This window comes from Zootoca vivipara, chromosome 11, assembly GCF_963506605.1.
Source record: "Zootoca vivipara chromosome 11, rZooViv1.1, whole genome shotgun sequence".
NCBI classification, from domain to species: domain Eukaryota; kingdom Metazoa; phylum Chordata; class Lepidosauria; order Squamata; family Lacertidae; genus Zootoca; species Zootoca vivipara.
Genome location: NC_083286.1, coordinates 22,706,278 through 22,728,018, shown reverse-complemented (window position 1 = coordinate 22,728,018; position 21,741 = coordinate 22,706,278). Strand labels below are relative to the sequence as shown.

The 21,741-nt window shown below is 38.7% G+C and overlaps 1 protein-coding gene across 1 annotated transcript in view; it reads right to left on the bottom strand.

The window, feature by feature from the left end:
* Window positions 1-21,741, bottom strand: part of FBXL17 (F-box and leucine rich repeat protein 17) — a 146,880-nt gene that overhangs the window by 33,087 nt on the left and 92,052 nt on the right. The gene's annotated exons all lie outside the window — the stretch shown is intronic.

Genomic DNA, 21,741 nt, shown 5'->3' with positions numbered 1-21,741 from the left:
ATGAAACTGATTATATGTGCTCTCACATTAATCTTATGTCTTTCTGAGGCTAACATTGGTCAATAGGCCGTGCTTACATTTGAAAGAATGTCAGAAATGCCTGTAATAATAATGCCTTCAGTGCTGAAATCTGTCTAACCTGAATGTGCAGCAAGATGTGTTTGATGAATATCCCAATACTTCAGACAAGTACCTTGAAATACCATGTTCCGAGCAAAGATATAAACAAAGAAGAGAATGTCAAGCAGTTGAGTCAAAACATTTTTTAAAACAAATATTTGATTTATCTATATAATTCTAGAATGCTGTGGTAGTTTATATTTTGGGTTTCGTTAGATACAATGTCTTTCTTGTTGTGAGCTGCTTTGTAGGCCTAAATTGGTCACAGTTGTCAGTTGATTGAACAAGTAGTCATTTAAATAAAATGTTCCGGTTTAAGACCTGTCAGTCACTGATTCCATGATCTTATTTGAATAGGAATAATTATGCTATAAAAGATCACATTGTGTATGAGGTTGCATCACATGATCACTGTATAAATGTACATCCCATATTCCAAATAATTTTGTGTCCCAGTTCATCCCAGGTTTTGTCTTGCAAGATAGTTGGTACTGACAAAACCAATGAAAAGACTGCAAGACACGTGGTATATCCTTGGATGACATTTGCAGGCTCATTTGTTTAATCCCCTCTCATTTGGGCTCCCAATTCCCATCGGCATGGTCACTTGTCAGGGATGATGGAGGCTAGCAACATCTCTGGAAGGCCAGAGGATCCTCACCTCCCTGCAGTCTACAGCTTTCTCTTTGGGCATGGAGAAGCAGAGAGAACTACGGTATCTAATAGTAAAAGCATGTAATTTACAGTGAGCACTACAAATGTGAGAAAACCTATCAGCATTCTTGCATACAACTTCAGTGCTCCTATATGATGCCTATTTGCTGGTCACCAGCTTCAGTTAATAAATACATGTTCCATACCAAAATAAAATAAAAACTTCAACAGCTGATTACCTAGGTTATGGGGAACAGTGGGTAGCATTTGACTATGTCATACTCTGATTAGGCCCGTGCAATCAATGGATTTTGGAAAGTCAAGTGTAATTTATGTTAATTAATTATGTCTTAGTCAAATGCCATCCAATGATGTTCTTGCCCCATTTTATCTTTCTGCATCAGGCATCTATATGATTTTAATTGCTTCAATGTAATTCAGATTAGTTACTTAAATTATATCTACTAATAGATTTACTTGTACACTGTAATGCCTTGCTCCCTAGGACAGGGTTCCTTAAGTTGGGAGTTGTCCCAGGAAAATCTGTATTGTTACAGTTATGGTAAAGATTTTTTCTAGTGTGTCACCTTGTGTGAAAGGCATTACAAAATATAAGTGAAGAGCCTGCAGCTTAGTGCTATTATTGTGCAACAAGACAACAGGCTGCTTAAGAGACGAATGAGACTATCTTATTGATAAGGTCAGAATCGATCTGCAGTGGATTTTTTAAATTAGCAAAATGTTGCAGCACTTTAGTAAGTGTCACCAACAGCCCTCCTTTGTGAAAAATGTCCTGGCTTGCAAGAAAACAAAAATTTGTAAGTTTCAGGGAAAAAATCCTCATTTTTGCAATTCACCTTGTAATTGTAGTTAGGTTTTACTCTTTTTATTTGCCAGTGGGATCCCCCCCGTAACATAGAGCAGGCATGTCCGACAGGTTGATTGCTGGTCAATCGCGGGGTTTTCCTGGTCAATCTTTGGACCCTCAGTGGTTTATCCCCCCAAAAATAAAACAACAACTTTGGCTCCCTAAAAAAAGTTCAACAACACTTGACAATCCTCCAATGACAATCGGTAGATCACTGCCAGGTTTTTTATACTGTGAGTAGATCACAGTCTCCTGGGAGTTGGACGTGCCCAACATAGAGTATATATATTGGTTGTTCATCTTTAAGATTTTCACACGAATATATGGGGAATGGTAGTAACTAAGAAGGCAATCTTCCTAGTGACATTATTGCACTCAGTGCTGTTAGGATCTAATGTTATGACCAGTATGATAATGTTTACATAAAACATGGCTTCAATATGAGGGAATAAGAAACAAAGGAAGAGTGAGTCTTTCAATGCAAATGCAGCCTTTCATAGACTTTAAAAAGAAAGCCACTCTGAAATGCTTTTGCTTCGGATAAGCTAGCGCCTCTTTAGTTTCCTTTAAAAATTGGTTTTGAATCTGAAATCCCAACTGCCAAGGTCATTTCTGACAATTTAGCAAACTTCAAGGGAGCAAAGGGCTTGCCTTTTTGACAGATAAACTATCCAAAACTCTGAAAAAGGCATTTAAAAACATTGCTGTTAAACATATCAAAGTCATTTTAAACTTTAAATCGATTTCTGTCCTTCATAAACAATACTTGAAATACTCACTTGTTGATTTTGAGATAACAGAACTTCAATCCTGATAAAAGGCAGAACTAGGATATGCTGTTTCTGAGAGGTGTTCATCTCTACCTTAGGAACAGTTTGATCCTATGTATGCCCACTGAGTTAGATGGAAGGAATGCAGTCAAGGACCCCAAGATTAAAAGAAACTGCAGGCAAAGGTTTAATATCATGTACTAAGAGATACAAACCTCCCCCCCTTTTAATAACATTTTTGAATATGCAGAAGAGTTCAGTGTATTTGAAAACCGCACATACTGAATTGTCCATCCTAGTAGTTGTATTTTACTGACCCTATAAAATTCATGCTTATATTTTTGTACCAAAGCTTTATTTCCTCTACTGACCTATATCGCCAAGTACATCAGTGTAATTTATTTACTACACAGCTGAAACATTTTCTCAATATTTATTCCTCTACACAACTAACTCTGAACTTGCAAGACCTCATTTTGCATAAAAAGGAGCCGCTTTCCTCAGGTACACCAATCAAAACTAAGCAGAAAAAAAGCTTTAAAAACACATAATCTCTTCTTATATGGATGTGGTCAGGGATGACTGGCTAATTGGGGGAACACATGAAAGCACATCACTATCCAATTAGCACTTCAGTGCAATTAAATGGAAGAGGCTTTGCTATTCTGTGGAGATACAGCTTTGATCTTGCAGTGAAAAATGTCCTGCTCTACAGCTGCTGTTTGATTTTTTTCTCCATAATTAGTACTAATTGTGTGCCCAACTCTGACCTGCCACAAACAGAGTGTTTTGCTGCATTTGACACAATGACCTTAGATCAGTGTTCCATTTTGTCTACATTGTACTTGCTTATTATATATACCCTGAACTTACTATGCTAATTGTTAAATGCACAGTATAAAAGAAGGCACTGAAGTCGGATGAAGCCGTTTAACCGTGCTTAATACCTTGGGTAGATGTTTTTGCTACCTTTGTATACATTTAGGATTTGAACAAATGTGGAGCTTAACTCAGGCATCAAACATTTGTGTTTTACTTGTCTTGTTTTCTTCTAGAAAGGCAATGCAATTCACCAATCCTGGGATTCTATAGACCAAGTTCTGAAGCCTAGAAGCATCACACGTAATCTCTAACTATCACAGTGGTTTCTCCAGCTCTCCCTACCCATTGCTTCACCCAACCACTCTCCAGTCCTTCAGTGCTTTCCTATCTTGAAACCTCAGTGAATATTAACCACACTGATGTGCACTTTTGCAATACGGAGATGTCACCCAGCCATTTCTCTCTGTCCCATCTGAATCAGGAGATGTGATTGAGGTGTTAACCAATGCTTGGAGGCGGTGATGAGCTGGATGTGGGCCAATAAACTGAAGCTGAGTCCTCAGGAGACACAGGTGTTATGCGCCCCATATTCTCACATCTGGGAGGTGTCCTGGACACAGTTGCACTCCCCTGGAAGGAGCAGGTTTGCAGTTTGGGGTTGCTCCTGGATTCAACATTGTCACTGGAGACACTGGGTGGCTAAGAATGCCTTTCTCTAGCTATGGCTAATTCACCAGCTACAGCCCTTTTGGATACTAATGACTTGGCCACTGTACTCTATGCTCTGGCCACTTCCAGATTGGATTAGTGCAACCTGCCCTTGTAGATAATTTAGAAACATCAGTTGGTCCAAAATACAGTGGTCAGATTACGGTACTTCTGGGGTTCTGATTAGACATCACAGAACCTATTTTAAAACAATGGGTTGCCAGTTCTTTTCCAGGCCCAACTCAAGGTGTTTAGTGTTTAAACAACTCAGGCCTTAAATACCTGAAATACCACCTTCTTTCCTACAGACACTTTTGGGTGTTTAGACTGGCAGAGCAGGCCCCATGGACTGCTCCACTGTCCTCAGAGAGGTGCACCTGCCATCTTCATTTTACAGCATTTGGCAAATGGTGAAGATACACCTTTTTACCCTGACTTTTGACACTTGAGCTGTTTATATTTTTAGGACCCACCTCAATTCTGTGACTGTAAGTTGTTTAAAACTGATTGTAATATTGTGTTTTAATTGTTGTAACTTGCCCCAAAACCTTAAAGCAAAGGGCAGATTAATAATAACAACAGCAATAAATAACATCTTATTACTTAGTTGGGCAGATATTTAGTTACCAGACCTTTACATTGACAGATCTAGCATTGATTGGCAGTTCCTACCAACAAAAAGTTGGTGCAGCAAAAAAAATTTTTTCCACAAACCAGCAAACTGATGCGATCTAAGCATAGAACGTAAGTGCAATACTAAAAAATCTCAACTAACAGCATGTGGTACGCAAACACAATTTGATAATGAAACTTAAGCTAATGCATATTTGAAGTCTACTCTTTAGGACATTAGTTCAGACTTTTCAGAAAATGTGCATTTACTAGTCACTGAATGGTTGGCTGAATGCTAGTTTTGTAGAGCTAGATTGGTTGATTTCTCCCAAAGGCAAACCAATCCTGCAGCAACTGACGTCAATGGGAGTTTTGCCATCAACTTCAGTGCAGAAAATAAAAGGCCATTAAAACGTAATTTTACTTACCATCAGTCTTTACACAAATTGATGGAATGACTCATTCAAATATCCGATTCATTACCTTTTAAGCACTTATATATTTGACATGGCTTTAAAATAATTAAGTTTTAGGAGTATCTTTTAAAACAACATTTATCCTGTTTGAATTGGAATTAATCCAGCACATCTCTTAGGTCTGAAGTATTGTTGCATCACTGAGGGTGAAATACAAACATCATGGTTTGGTAAGAAATATATACTTTGATAGAGTAATAAATTAGATTCCTGAATTTCCCTCTGATGTAACTCAAAGAAGCTCCATTATATTTGTGTCCACTGCAGCTGACTTCATAAGGTGCAGCTGACTTCAAGCAATACTGAGTCGGTACTGGCTTAAATCTGGAGTGGTTATACATCAGACAAAACAAAAAGCTCATATTATGCCCTGTGTTTGGCTTTCTGGACTGCATTTCAAGCTGTCTGTCTTTGAATTTGCTTTGATATATCTGTGGGAAAGGAGTGTTGCATTGATTCCTGGTAGTCCCAAGGAGGGAGAACCTCAAGCAATCCTTAGTGTTTCAATTTATGGGTAACACTGGGTTCTATTGTGCTGTGGTGAAAGAAAAGAGGCTAGAAGTACTGTGCAGGATATATATAAGTATGATCACACCAGATCAATGATACTGTGTATTAATAACTTCTCACTGTTTGTAGGTTTTTGTTTTTGTTTTGTCTGTTTTTTGGTGGAGTCCAACTTCCATCAGCCCTAGTCAGCATGGTCAATGGTCTGGAGGATGCATGTTATAGTTCAAAAACGTCTAGAAAGCACTGTGTTGGCTATCCCTGGCTTAACATATTTTTAGTTGTTGCAAACATACTTTATTCTGTTTATACAATTTCTACATGAACACTTAATTTTACATGTTATCCCCGCTGTGTTCAAGCTGTATCAGGAGTGCTTTTACATTTTGCTGGAAACCTTGCAGAATAACAAAACAAGAGAAACAGAAAGAAATGTGTTATGCATTTAAACAGAGCTCATGCTAAAAGCATTAGATGGGAAGGCAAATCACACATGCTGCGTACAATGTAGAGGCATTGTTGAATACACATTTATGCATGTGAATGATAAAGGCACAGTAATACTTTCTATTTACTTTCTAGAAGTCTAAATCTGCATTCAGATAAATCAGGCAGCACCTTTGCAATTTATATAAAACAACTTTTCAGACCCTTACTTCACATTCAGGAAGAAAATCAATTTTCCAAGGCACAGTGGCCTTACAGAATCATGAAGATGAAGATACTCATGGTTTAATGGTCTCAGCTTGATACCTACAGTTATTACGCAATGCAGTCAAACGATAAAAGTTATGAAAGTGAGGATGAAATTGCCACTGTGAAAAGTCACAACAATGAACAGAAACAGCAATAGTCCCTTGCAAATATCTCAATAGCATCTTTTCTGTTTGTATTATAAAAGTTAATGTTTACGCCTAACTAATGTTTGTGTGTGTGTGGGGGGGGGGTAATATTGAATATTGTACATTGAAGGGACTAACATCTAATTTATAAATTCACTTCCCTGGATGCTAAGAATCCTTTCAGGATCACATCTATGTCCCATTAAAGGTGTTTTGATATAGATTAATTGTGCAAATGATTCCACATTGTGATAACTCCACCTGCCGCCTAATCCTGTATTTCTATGGAGTTTCTGGTAGCCATGGAAAATCTTCCCTCCAAGGCCTGGTCACTGAGTCCGTACTTACTTGTATTTTGACTTGTAATAAACATGCCTATTTTGCCAGTGAAAGGCTGGGTATGAATTGGTTTGAATGTTAGCAATGAATCAGGTCACAAGGGTGAATGCATTGCAAGATTGATCTCTGCCAATTATATGCTGGCAATTGCATAAGGGAATTGCTAACAACAACAACAACAACAACAACAACAACAACAACAACACAATTGTGTGAATTGCTGGTAAATTTTCTTCTTGCAACAGGTAAACTCAACAATGTGATGATTCTGTTTAAAAAGGAAGTGGAAAAGAACTTTAAAGAATCAGGTCCCCATTTCATGCTCTTGCAGGGATAAAGATGGGAAGCGATCCTTATTTAAATTTGGAAGATATAGGAGGTTTGTGACTCTAGAGTTTAATGCATGAACAAGAAAGCCAATATTTGGATTAACGAGAATGTGCACATTTCTGCATATTTATTATAATTCATTCCTGGATTTTATTTTCAAAAAAAATCAAATAAATAGACATAGATCTTCAAATGACTAGTTTCCTACATAAAAATACCAGGTAAAGATGTTTATTGCTATACTTGATGTATTTTAACCCGTATAAGGACAAACAACTTTAGAGGTCACCATTTTGCCATCTTTAAATGGGGAAATACAAAGGCACAGATGTCTCAATGAAAAAGCTAGATGGGAATTTGCTCTGTTTCTTTGATGGACAACAGCAATAAATCTTCAGTACTCACTACCCAGTTGGAAGGCAAAGATAAAAATATGTTAAGGATATGATCTTGGTTAAATAACAAGTTTAGTACACAAACTACTTCATACGACTATGGCTTTGTGAAGCATCTGTCTAAGCGACATTTCTTATTTGAAACAAAATAGAAACTGAAACATTATAAGTATATATGTACAGACACAGATACAAAACCAGACACGCACATATAACTATATATTTTTAAAAACATTAAATTCCACAAGGATAAAATACTTATGCACTGAATGCAGTGCTACTTGACTAATTGATGGACCTTGAGGACAACATTTCTATAAACTACTCTTAATGAGCACATGTACCAATTATAATGCCGCGCTAAAAAAAATAGGCCACAATTTGTCTTCCTGTCATATGCAATAGATTTTCAGCAAACAGCCCACAGGTACCACTTGAAACAGGCTATGAATAATAGTGATGCCCTGTAGCATCTTCACAATTAAGATTCTGTCAGCATTTCCATTAAATTCAGTGTATATCTAATGCAGATGTTAAATGTTCAGGTTACTGTTTTTAAAGTCCTAATACCTAGGATTCAAAATCACTGGGACATGTACAATGTGCCAACGGAAATCCTAACCTAATATACAGATTACAGAGTAGGTATTTAATTAAACAAAACATAATATTCAAAATATTCGGAAGGTAATAATAAACTGAATCTCAGCTAAGGCAAACTCATACATATCATATATTAATTTCACCCATGCTTTAGCTCAGCTCACACACCAGCGTGAATGAAATGCAACCAAGAGGTGGAATTTTACCATTTAAAAAATGCATGTTTATATGCTGGGGCATTGCCGCTGAATTCTGGGACCAGGTCTAAAGGATCAGGAACTGGTAAAGGGCCTGGCATGTTTCCTCTAGTTCTATTGTCTATTGTGAATCCCCTACTTTCTCCACCAGATCTAAATAAGCGCCAGCTTTAACCATGTTTAACACTCAAACCTTTTTTTTCAAATATTGGATAACAGTACATTGCAGTTAGCATTAACCATGGCTAATGTTGGCATGGGCATAAATCTTAAGCGTCAGTAGAAATATGTGTGCCACGGGAAGGGAGAAATACCAATTCCTGCAGGCTGCTCCTGATTCCTAAAACAATGGCTTAAAGAACCATTATTCTGTTTTTCTCATGAAAGTAAGATGATGTGGGGTTACTTTTAATAAATAGCTCTGAGTTTTTTCTTTACAACCAAGCGGGGGGTGACATCAGAATTGAAAAAATAGGTATTCTAATCAAATTTATGTTGTACCAGGAGAAAGCAGTTGTTCCTTAACCAGCGAAGGACCACAGTGTTTTATCTTGCAGCAAGGAAAGTTGTCTTTGTTTCGGCCCCCAACTGTGTCATGCTAGACCTATCACCTGTATTGTGGCAAGAAAACCAATCAAAAACTCAGTCCCCAAAACACTTTGATTTCCTGTGCTAGATAGCTGGTGCTCGCTCTTTATGGCAAAAATCCTTATGTGGTGTTTGGGGGGGGCTATCTCCCCCAAAAACAACTTGGGTGGGCCACACTCCGCTGCAGCCATTGCATCCCGGTGCTTGGGATATTTAATAAAATATCAAAGTTGTTCTGTTTGATGTTTAAACTATTGATTTCTTAATTTTGGGTTCAAAATAATAAGGGTCGTCTTATACATGGGGGCAACTTATATACACAGAAAAATATGGTATGTCTATCTAGGTATTTTTTCAATTTAGTATTCCATGTTCAATAGATTTGACAATATATGCATGTAACAGAGCCAAGATGACAGAGAAACTTTGACCAAATTAGTAGCAAGTGTCTCACTCTTGCAATACCTAGTTGAGTTCTTGAAAGGACAAGATACAAGTTCATAGCAGTCTATGAATAAGGATTATTAGCCCTCGTACTCCTGGCATCAGGTTGATGATATGGCATCCTGCCAAATGTCTTAAGAGGATGTTCAGTACAAGTAGTACAGACAGCGAAGCAATTCCAAAATTACCTCCGAGACTACTCTGACTTTTCTGCTGAAAGCCTGTCATTTCTTGATTACATGTTAGAAACTACTCTCGAAGTATCTTGTGAAATTGGTCTCTCATGCTTTCACCCATTATATCACAAACCAATTAGAAAAGCAGCAAGATCTTCATTCTTCTGTAATTGAGTAACATTTCTGTCTCTTTGCTCATGAGTAGTCTCTGCTTCAGATGGTTTATGCTCTTCACTCCGATAAAGACTTTTTAAATGTTCAAATAAAATACCATTTACTCAATCTTAAAGGCATTTTGGCTATTGTTTTGGAGTCAATGAGAATTAAGTAAGCAGGGTGAATTTCTATTGGATTCAAATTGAGAGAATGCGAGGCACTGCATCTGCTAACTGTAACCTTCCACTCCAGCAATTGCAGCCTTGTCCATCCTAAAATTGATATGTCACTCCAGATGTGCTTAACTGGGTCTCAGGGCCCTAATCACACAATGCAACAGGCATGCTCTACTTGCCTCTGTTTTCTATCATTAAAACATTAGCATATTTTGAGCCTCAAGGGCCATTCAGTATTTCTGTACTAAGGATTTGCTGACTCAGAAGCACCTACTATTAGCTTGCTTATCTCAAAATCCCTCAAGTCACACAGTACTATCAGAGCTCAATTTGAAAGAGGCTCATATTAAGGAAGATAAAGGTAAAGGTACCCCTGACCATTAGGTCCAGTCGCGGACGACTCTGGGGTTGCGGCGCTCATCTCGCTCTATAGGCCGAGAGAGCCAGCGTTTGTATGCAGACAGCTTCCGAGTCATGTGGCCAGCATGTCTAAGCTGCTTCTGGCGAACCAAAGCCACACACGGAAACGCCGTTTACCTTCCCACCGGAGCAGTACCTATTTATCTACTTGCACTTGACGTGCTTTCGGACTGCTAGGTGGGCAGGAGCTGGGACTGAACAACGGGAGCTCACCCCGTCGCGGGGATTCGAATGGCTGACCTTCTAATCAGCAAGCCCTAGGCTCAGTGGTTTAGACCACAGCGCCACCCGCGTCCCTGTATTAAGGAAGATAAAAATGTAGAATTAGAATGGAAATGAGATTACAGCAAGCAGCTATCCACACACCAAAGCTGTTAGCCTAAAATCTCAGTCCCCCTACAAGCATACAGATAAGACTGTGACACTGTCTTAAAATCAATTGCTACTGGAATGAATTCCCTTTTGTAGTGTACCAGTGAATAGTTATTCCCTATTGCAACCACACCCTTATGGGATACCATTAATAATATTCAATGAATACCATGTAACTTCTTTTCCTGTATTCCAATGTTGCCCTTGCTTACTAGAGCCTCTGTACAGTGGTACCTCTACTTATGTGCCTCTCGTTACGTATCCTTCGGGATACGCACACAGCAAACCTGGAAGTATATTTCCGGGTTTCGCCATGCCCATATGCGCAATAGCGCTGTATCGCACCCTGCGCATAAGCGTTCTATCGTGCCGTGTGTGTGCACAGAACAGGCACCTCTGGTTGCGGAAACCTCGGGATGCGACCAGAGCTCCAGAACGGATCCCGTCCACAACCAGAGGTACTACTGTACTAGGAAACAAACTGATCTAGTCTCAGCTTCTCTGCAGTAACCCCAAGTGTGTATGATGATCCACACATTTTTTTAAAAACCCAATATGTTGAGATGGCAACAGAGAGGAGTGGCCCAGATTGAACATACCACAGTCATCAGCCCTGGAAAGCACAGGCTTTCTCAGTTGGGACTCCACATGGGAAATGTGGATTTAAGCATGAGATACTCACTATGTTCTAGATCAGAAATGGGCAAGATGTGATCTTCCTGCTGCTGCTGAACTTTATCTCCAACAGGGATGATGGGCACCGTAGTACCAACATCTGGAGACACATTCCTGCTCTACATCCTTCTAAAAACAGGTTTAAACTCCATTCCAATCCTTCTAAAAACAGGTTTAAACTCCATTCCAATTTCTAAAATGTCTTCTAAAAGTGCAAAGTATCACTTAGAAACAAGCTCTACCAATTTCACCGTTTCCCAGTGATTTTACATGGCTATCTGAAACGAAATAATGTGAATCTATTATTGTAAGATGTATTGAATTTGGCACATTTCATTGTCTACAGCAGTGTCATGACTCCCTTGGTGTCCTCCAGCTCATACCCAGGATGGCAGACTCTGGAGGAAGGCAAGGAGGTAGATAAGGAAAAATGGGAGAGGAAAACTGGAACGGCATTTCAACAATCAATGATATTTCAGTAAGAAACATTATTTTCAAAAATGGATAGCTTTTTCTTCCAACCAAATGTTAATGTAAACTGTATCCCTAACTTGGTTGTGGTGGCATTATCTAGCTATGGAGTTTACAAATTTCTATTCCTCGATAAAATCCAGAAGGGGGAGCCATGCTAGCCTTTTGCAGCAAAATAATAATTCCCAGTCCCTTACTTGATATAATCACAATGAAATTTGCCATATTAAAACTTATTTTCTTCATTGACTCTGTGAAACTCAGAAATGGAGCTGAACAGAACTGCTTTTATTGCTCAAGTTATTTCTTTTGCTCAAGTCATTTCTCTTCACCTATTAAACTGTTTTTGCCCCACTGTCAATTGTTATTTTTTATTTTAAATCAGGAACTGCTCTGTTGTCCCAGAGGTATTTTCTGAGAAGCCTGCAAATAAACCCAGCTATGATTTTAAATCAAAACTTCAGGAAGCTATTTTCTTTGAAGAATATAGAGTCCATCCCTCATTGCCCTCCAACAGCTTTACCATCTATGTAATTTGTTTCTGTGACTCTTTCTCCATTTTGCAACCTCTATCCTAGTGCTCCCTTTTCTTTAACTAATATATTCAGCAAAACTGTTTTACAATAGTTTATTCTGACTGTTCTGCTTGGATCGTGTTGTAAGCTGCAACCATTCTTCTTTCTAGATCAGCCACTCGGCAGGTCAGCTCACCTAATTGGAAAAGACTAATGCAGCGATACCTTGCATGCATCGTCACTTCCCCCTTTTTGTCTAAAAAATGATTTCACAGAGACTTACTTGGGGTCAGAGCGGTGTGGAAAAACTATCATTATTGCCCAGCGGCTCCCCCCCCCCACCAGTGAAGACTGGAAAAATCGCTTTCATGGTTCCTATGCAACAATACAGTACATTTTTTGCACACAGCGGAAAGATCCACATCTCCTCGGTGAAGCAGTACTTTATTCACAGGCTCAGCAAACATACAGACCTGCTTTCTTACTATTATTTGTTTAGGCAACTGATGAAATAGACTTACTTTGCCAGTTCTCATTTTGTTCTTTACATAGGTAGTCAAATTTGTTTTCATTTCAGCAGCCAACAGCAATTAGCACTGCTTTGCCTTTACTATGCACATATACAATTTATTTATTGCACTATGTTCTGTTTTCATCTCTTGATGAAATTAATAGCAATAGGAAGCTCTTCTATGCTCACCAAGCAGTATCCAGACGTTTAGACTTCTTATACTCCCAGGATATTCAAGATTGATAGAATTGAAGCCTCACATGAGAGTTGGGTTTGTGTAAGTTGAACCGATGAGCTTACAGACACACCTAGCTAAGGTGTAGGAAACATCTGCTTGTCATGAACTACCTCTCCATATTAGAGGACTTCTGGTACAGCGCCAGCATCCCTATAATATTGAGATTTCATCAGATAAGAATAGGACTAAACTAGTGCTTTATGGGAACTGCTCTGCAGCCAACAATTAAAAGATACCAATCTAAAAGGATATGCCCTTATCATGAAATACCTCTTTCTGAATTTATTAATTTAGAAACCCTTGTATATTGTGGAGAAATGGTTGCAAATCGATGAAATTCAAGAAGCAAGTTTTACTGATGAGAGCTAAGAGTCCAACAATAAGATTCCCAATCAAATTAGCTGGTAGCCTACTAAGGCTACATTTCAATGTGTGTCAGTTGTTGTACTGTACAATTATATTTACTATCACTTTCTCTTCAATAATGAATTATAGAAAAAGTTAAAATAAGTTAGGGAGTGTATCGTCTAATAAATAGACAACTCAACTTTAGTCTTTAGATATCCAAAACTGTTGTTGCTGTGGATATTATCATAGCTGCCAAGTTTTCCCTTTTCTCGCGAGGAAGCCTATTCAGCATAAGGGAAAATCCCTGTAAAAAAGGGATAACTTGGCAGCTATGGATATTATATCACTGCACAGACATGCAGTGTGATGCTTTAGTACTGTGAATATATTTAATATATTTAAGGACAACAAACAGTTATGTTAACTTTTAATTTTGCCTTTTCACTCCATTAGAAACAGAACACTAGATACAACATGGATCATTTTTGCTGCTACAGTATTAATTGGATTCTGCTGATAGAAGATAATCAATTTTGGTTGTTGTTCACCTGTACATTATTATTTCTATTTCCATTATAATAAGCAAAAAGAAAATATGCTATTAGGATAGGCCAGTTATCTAGTCGACTTCTTCATGTATTTTAAATATATGGATATGGCGTTATACACATTTATCAAGAAATAAGTTCCACTGAACTCTATGGCTGCTGTTCTTGAGTAGATATGTAAAGGATAGTGCTTTTAAAAATGCAACAGACACCCCCCTCCCATCCCCAAGACATGCACTCTAAATGTGCTTTGAATACTGTAAGTGAAGCTGATCATCAGCCTGACTAAGAAGTACAGTCTTTGTGGAAGTAAGTATAACCATTTATATATTTTCACCCAGAAGTTAACTAAAAAGGTACAATACAATGAAGATTATAAAGAAAATGAGTGTTTATTGTAGAACTGATGAGCTTTGTCTTAAAAAAGACCATGCTGCAGTAGTCCCTACATTATCAGCGAAATGAAGGATTGATTTCAATGGTGTCCTTCCACTGTGGAAGCTTCATTGCTCCAGCAGAGGTTTCAATGAATGGAAGGGAAAGCGAGATGATTTTCAAGAATTTTTGCTTCTTCTGTACTCCCATGTGCTACTTCCTGTGCCAAAAGGTCTCCCAACCCCTTAGTGCAGGTTTGGAGGGGTGCAGCAGAGTGAATGGGCGAGTTTGTAAAAGGTTCTCCTCTCCTCTGTTCACAGAAGGCTCAACTGAACCAAAAACCCTTCTCGTGAAAGGAGGGACATAACTGGATACAACCCAACAGTTGCCGAGGATGCTGTAGCAACTTATTTATTTAGGCTTCCATTAAACAGTAGCATAGGGAAGTGGAAGCTCACAAATAACAGCAGCGGCAAGCGAAGTCTCAAGATATATCTAACAGATCGCAGAAGTTTCTGCCACTGCAATTAAAATTAGTTCACTTACTGTGCTCAGACAATTATTGTGCGCCAGTAAAAAAAAAAGTGTGTGCAAAAAGCAGTGTGTGAAATAACTGGGCCAACTAAACAAACAAGTTTAACTTTATTGCTTTCACATTTATCTTAATTCCATTATTCCAGTGAAGTTTGAACTGATGATCTAGTGCAGTGTTTCCCAAACTTGGGTCTCCAGCTGTTTTTGGACTACAATTCCCATCATCCCTGACCACTGCTCCTGCTAGCTAGCAATGAAGGGAGTTGTAGTTCAAAAACAGCTGGAGACTTAAGTTTGGGAAACACTGCTCTAGTGCAAAGGATAAAAACAATTATGGTCTTTTCAACATCACAGAAGTGTTTGCCTTTCAAACTCTAAGGTTGTTTCACTCATGAGGACACTTTTTGCTAAAACAAACTTGGTTGTGGCTAATCCTAGAGGATTAACAGATTTAAAATGTTCATCATGTCTCATCAATATCTTTAGAAACAATTCTAAATGATGGCCTTACATGCCAACACCAGTATGTAGAAACTCCAGATTTCTACCACACTGTTGCAGTTAAAATCTTTATGATCTTAAAAACAACATAGCTGTAAAGGAAAAATAGCTGTAAAGAAAAGCAGTCTCTTTTTCAGTTGGTCAATGAGGATTCCTTCCTTCAGTCACGACCATTCGCTTCAGTTCGCTTCAGGTTAAGTACGCTTCAGGTAAAGTACAGACTTCTGGAACCAATTGTGTTTGTAAATCGAGGTACCACTGTATAAATATCTTAGTATAAAAATATCATTCTGCTGTTGAATATTTACAACATTAACATCCAGTTAGTAAAATGAACTTTGGCTGATCATTACACTAACATTGTAAATATAAAACTTTGAGTGTTTGATGGAGAAGGAACATATTTCAGCATTTTTATTTTGAACTAATGAAATATTTGTTACTCTATGTTTCTAGGTAAATTACAATTATGAAAAAAAGCAAACAGGCAAACACCTGTAAGTGTCTATGTATTAAAACATATTCTAAAATGTGCTGTTAAAAGTACTCCTAATAGCTGAAAATACAGCTCAGAAACACATTGTGCAGATCAGACTTCAAAAATACAGATATTTATTTAAACTCTACTGAATCTTTATGTAAATTGAGCAAATTAATATTGAGTTGCTTCATGAAACAAAGTGAAAAGAGTTGTAAAGCTGATAACCCAAAACCGACAACATTAATGGAACAATCAAAAACCTTCAGGGATCTGGTAGGGCTGAAAAATCCAGATAAATAAAAGGCGCTGACACAATCATAACTTACATCCAGCATTTGTGAAATAGCTGATTGTATTTAGAGTACAGTATTATTAATTTTAAAGTATCAAGTTGCCTTGAACAACTTCTCCCCCTCTCTTTCAAACAAATGGTCTGATTTTACAGACATTATTTCATCCCTGAAGTACAACAGGTCTGGGAGTGGCCTGTTAGTATAGTACCTCAATTTAAGACTACCCAGGACGGAAACCAGATCTTCCACTCTGATCTATCCAGAGAAAATTCATTTATCTGTAAGATGGCTTTGCCCTGCCTTTTCTCAAGAGCACAAGATGGCTAACAAATTCAAAATCAATAAAATATAAGCAAAAAATTACAACTCAAAACAGAACACAAATGGTAGGAAATGTTCACTGATAACAAAACAATCTGCAGAAATGGCACTTTTACAAGTGCCACATAATTGCCCCACACTTGTAAGAAATAGCTTTTTTACCACAATAGCATCTGCACTCTCTGATTCCCTGCCTATTGAGATCAAGCAGTTGCCTTCACTGTACTCTTCCTGATGCCTGCTATAAACATTTTTTGTTTAGGCAAATCTACTTGGACGTGTAAAAGTTGGCAGGTGTTTTAATCTGTAATTTTAGTTTAAATCTTTTTTGAATTTTTCAAAACTTGTTTTTTAATTTTTATCAATACTTGTATATTTTATCTTCTTCTGTCAACTGCTTAGAGGTTTTATTTACAGTTAAGCAGTATGTAATTGTTTTAATTTAAAATTTTATGAAAAATTATAAAAAAAATGTGCCGGGGAGAGAAGAGAGAGAGAAACTTGTCCCCCCCGCCCTGCCCCAGCTTCAAAATTTCACATCTGGAGGGATCTCATTTTATCCCCCAAACCCTACAGCACATGGTTAGTGTGTTCATGACGGAGAAGCATTTGATTTCTGGTGCAAGTCCTACACTTTTGTCATTACATTAAGATTGCCATACGTCTGGAATTTCCCGGACATTGCCAGGATTTGTCCATGTGTAAGAACTTTTGTGTCTGGATTTTCACTTTTTGAAATATGGCAACCCTACATTACACCTAACTTACCATTTGTCAGGGATATGGCTGAATTGAATGCCCGGGAAGAGTCTGACTCTGGAGAGGAAGGAATGCCAGTACAAAGGGAGGCAGAATCTGACTCTGGAGGCGAGGGATGGCAGCCGCAGACAGAGCAGGAGTGGGTTAGTTCAGCCCCCTTTCATCAAGAGTTCCCAGACTCAGATAGAGCAGCAGACTTGGAAAGCTCACAGGCAGAGGGAGGGAAGGAGATAGATGACATTCAGGGGGTTGCTATGCAACCAGGAGGTAGGCAGCAGTTAGTAGGATCTTTGTTTGATGGCAGGGGGGATTTCACCCACCTTCTCCCCGAACCAGAAAAGCTGAAAGGGTTAAAATGCAATGGAAGTACAAGAGAGGAAGGGATGGACAAGAGTCAGAGTGACCAACTCGTAGCTAAGAGTGGCAGGCTCGGAACTTTGCTCTGAATGTAAATTGTAAATAAACTGCCATAAAACTGACAGAGTCTCATTAATTCTTATCAGGGCTTGCTTGCCTGCCTGAGATCATTACACCATTTACTCTTTGACAAACCACATATATAGTCAAATTGAAAAGAGTACCTAGGTTAATTAGGTAAGGCACACAGGATTTTAGAAATGTTTAGTCTTACAAATATTTCTCTTTTCAAAAGAAATCTGTGCTCTTATAATTTTACAGTTTTCAGGCCACTCCATTTTCTCAAAGACACTGCTGAATCCCAGGACCTATTTTCTTTATTATAGAAACTGGCCACATATCTTCCGCCTGAAATATTCTCTTTTTTGTGTACTAAGGCCCAAGTGGTTACATATTTATGGAAGCATTTCTTATGAGCTCTTGGCATTTTGTAATTAGATGCAATGTATTTCAGTATGTACAGTTAATAAATAAGCAAGAATAGGGCACTGGATGAAAGAGAATTGCAAATAAAGTATGCCATTAGCTTAGTTGGGTCAAAAAGATCCCTGACATTTCAAAAACTAGAATCATTCCACTTGACTTATGGAAGAACTAGAATACATACATTTAAATTACTTTGGTTTGGTTTTTTTTAAAAGGCACTAAGTTGAATTCTGTAGCTTCAGTTCAGCAAGATGAAATGGCAATTCACTGATGCTGCTTAGTCCTGAAAGGCAAGGTTTCTGGATCACAATAACTGAGCCTACTAGATTCACAAGTGGCAATAGGCAGAAAAAATAGAAATACAAATGCACTTGTGCTTATACTCACTGCCACAAGTCGTAATATACAAAGAGGCAATTTGCACTTCTCATTTGGAAAAGCATTTTTAATTGAAAAGCTGACATGATGATCAGCTAGTGAATGGATTTTCAACATTTGTATACTGTAAAAGCAAGTTTACTTTTTATTTTACATTACCTGTTTAATAATTATTTTTTCCTATGTAAATAAAAATGTAAAGTTTTTGTGACGCTCTATTTGCGTGGCCGCACCAACGCCAGCATGCCGCCAGAACAGCAGGAAGGAGAGAACAAAGCCGGCAGGCTCTCTACTGCTACAGCTGCATTTAACAGAGCGGGGAGGCAGCGGCAGCAATGGATATAACAGCACGTTAAGCTACCACCAAGAGCTTATAAGCGCCACCAGCACAACTGCACAAGGCAAGAATCTGAGAGCCCCTGGAGCCCCTAGCATGGCATCTCCCAAAGCCTGCAGCACCCTAGCTGGGGAAAGAGGCTGGCCGACTGGCATGACAAAAAAGAGCCACTTTGACATGACCCTCCATGACAGACTGCTGCTGCTGGCCACTGCCTGCTGAGGGGCTGGCGGCTTCATGCCTGAGGGACTCCTGGCTGAGCCGGAGGAAACAACACTCAGTGTGCTGGTCACAAACACACCAATCGGGAATGTGCCGGGTGGGGAAAGAAGCAGGAAGGTGACAGGGACTGCAGACAGTTAAGTTGGAAGGTGTGACAGCTGCTCAGGTGCAAGGGGTAAAAAAAAATGGAGCCACTCTGTGACCCACTAAAAATGGAGTGGGACTAGCTCCTCTCTGAGCTCCCCCACCTTTAAACAGAGGTGGGGCTTGGGGTAGAGATAGGCAAAGGGATGGGTGAGGGATAAAGTGAGGGTTTTGGGGATCAGGTGTAAAGGAAAGAGGTGTGGGGGAAGAGGTGCAAGAAAGGGGTTAGCAAAGAGTGGCTATTCCTAGTACTATTATATTTATATTATTTTAACAAAATCACTGTATCTGTGAGGTTTCTCCATTCAGTGCTATCTAAGACGAGTAGAGTTGTTCAGACCTACTGTAATTCCATTCCTCAGACGAGGTGCCCTCTTCAGCTTTCTACCAGTTTTGAGTTTTTTGTTCGTGAGGACAGCTGCCCACAGAATGAGGACCCTGCTGCCCAACAGTCACCCAAATTGAGCTAGCTGAGTAGTCTTGGGCATGGAATCTCCCAGACTGATGGTACTGAGTGATTTCCACTTCCAGGCAGATGCTTCATAGCCTTACAATATGTTGAGCTGAAAATTACAGGGACTCCTAACTTCCACAGGAGACAGGACCTATTAAAAAGAAGTAATATGGATCCAAACAGTTTTCTGGGTGCCTTGGGGAAGTTTCCTATTTTGCCACTTGATGATTCTGTCAAAGCACTTATCAGTCTCTAGGATGGGGAAACGACCAGGAAGTTTGACATAATTGCTCCTGAACACCCTGTCCAGTTGAGGCAAACACGTTACCTGGCTTTACCTGGCAAACTGGACAGGGGGAGTAAGTCCCTGCTGGTTTTGCTGGACCTCTCAGCAGCTTCCAGTCTGTTGACCACCATATTCTTTTGGACTGTTTGGCCAGGGATGGCTCTGGGGAGCACTGTTCCCAGTCTTTCCTTAGGGGTCAGTTCCTAAAGGTGATGTTGGGGGATCCAGTTTGACAATTGGTGTATGATGTCCCTCAGGAATTAGGGAACACATTTTAATGTGATCCAGGAGGCTTCTGCCAAGTACCTGAAGTTTTATTTACAGGTTGCGCTTTATCTGTGGTCTCTGACTACAGAGCAAGGAGATAGGCAAGCAGAAGGAGTTGCTTTTGTGAGTTGGTATCTTCACTATCAGCCAGCTCTGGAATTCATCTTCAACTCTTTTTACCCCTCCTCCTGCAGGAAGAAATCTGGATACTTGCCTGTGATTATGTCAAGTGCCAGGGACCAGCAGAAACAACCCACGTGGGGACCCCACCACCACCAACAGATGATATTGTACCTTTGCATGGATTTGCAGTATTCTATATTTGGCTGAATAGTTGGATACAAACCTAATAACTAAAATAGAGGTCACTGATCCCCCCCCAAAAATGAAGCAATTGCTTGGTTTTTGTAGTAAAAATATACTTAAATTTTTTATACAAAAGAGTTATTATAGATTCTAGGTCCCTGGGGAACAACACTTCAGTTTTAAGAGGATGAAATGTTAAGTTAACATTTAATGTTGCATTTTCAAATATGTAGTTTGCCACAGTTTGCTATCCAAGATGCAAAATAAACCCTCAGAGGAGAGCAAAAAAATCACTTTAGAGGAATTTAAATGAAGCCAATAGATGCCTTTAAACAGGGAGGCACAAAGTGAAGCACAATATACGAGACTTCTGCAATGGAATGTAAAATATAGGTAAGAGGATATGGTGCTCTAGTTTGGGGCATAGTGACAAGCCACATTCAAAGCACACTTTCTTCCAACCTGCTATTTCCCTGTATACTTACTTAGTGGGCGAAGAAGGTGCTGATAATGGGGGCAGTGCATCATTTTACATTATCAAAAAAATTAAAAGTTCGGCTTAACTGTCTTTCTCAAATTGAAAATCCTCCATAATGTACCACGAGACAAAAGATCTGCAATTCTTATAGTTGATTTACCTCACTATATGGGGCTTTGAGATGCACAGTGGCATTCCAAACAAACTCTCAAAGAAAATTGCCTGGAATTTTCATGACATCAGGAGTATTCTTAGAAGTTATTTAAAGAAAATTGATTTCTGATAGTTATGAATTACATATAGCTCTGGCAGATGTTCTTTTTTGCATGAGTGATTGTTAAGAGTATTGTCAACAAAGTTTTAATATAACTTTCTTTTTTAAAGGATGATTTATGTGATTTACAGGCTGACTTAGGTGACTATTCTTTATCTGTCATACTAGATATCCTAAGACTTACAAATAAAAGTTATATTATTTTCAGTCTTTTGCAGGACGGTCAACAGTATTATTCCTGGAATTCAATATTTATATTAAGGTTTTTAACATGTATATATCTGAATAAAGATATGGCTTGACTTCTTGACAGCCTGTCACAAAATGAGAGCTTAGCTGGAAAGTGTGCAAGTCAATCCAACTGAACTTAAACCTAGTTGATTCTGTGATCCAAAAGCATCTTTAATACTTTACACTCATCTTTTAAGTACGGAAAAGGTTAACTTAATTGTTTTCCATACAGTTCTACTATAAAAGCACTAAACTCTGAAGTCTCCAAATCTCCCCTCCCCATGGGAAAAAAACCAAACCTATCTATACAAACCATGGAAAATAAATTCAAATTATTAGACCACTTAGCTGCTTTCCCCATTTTTCTCCTATGAGT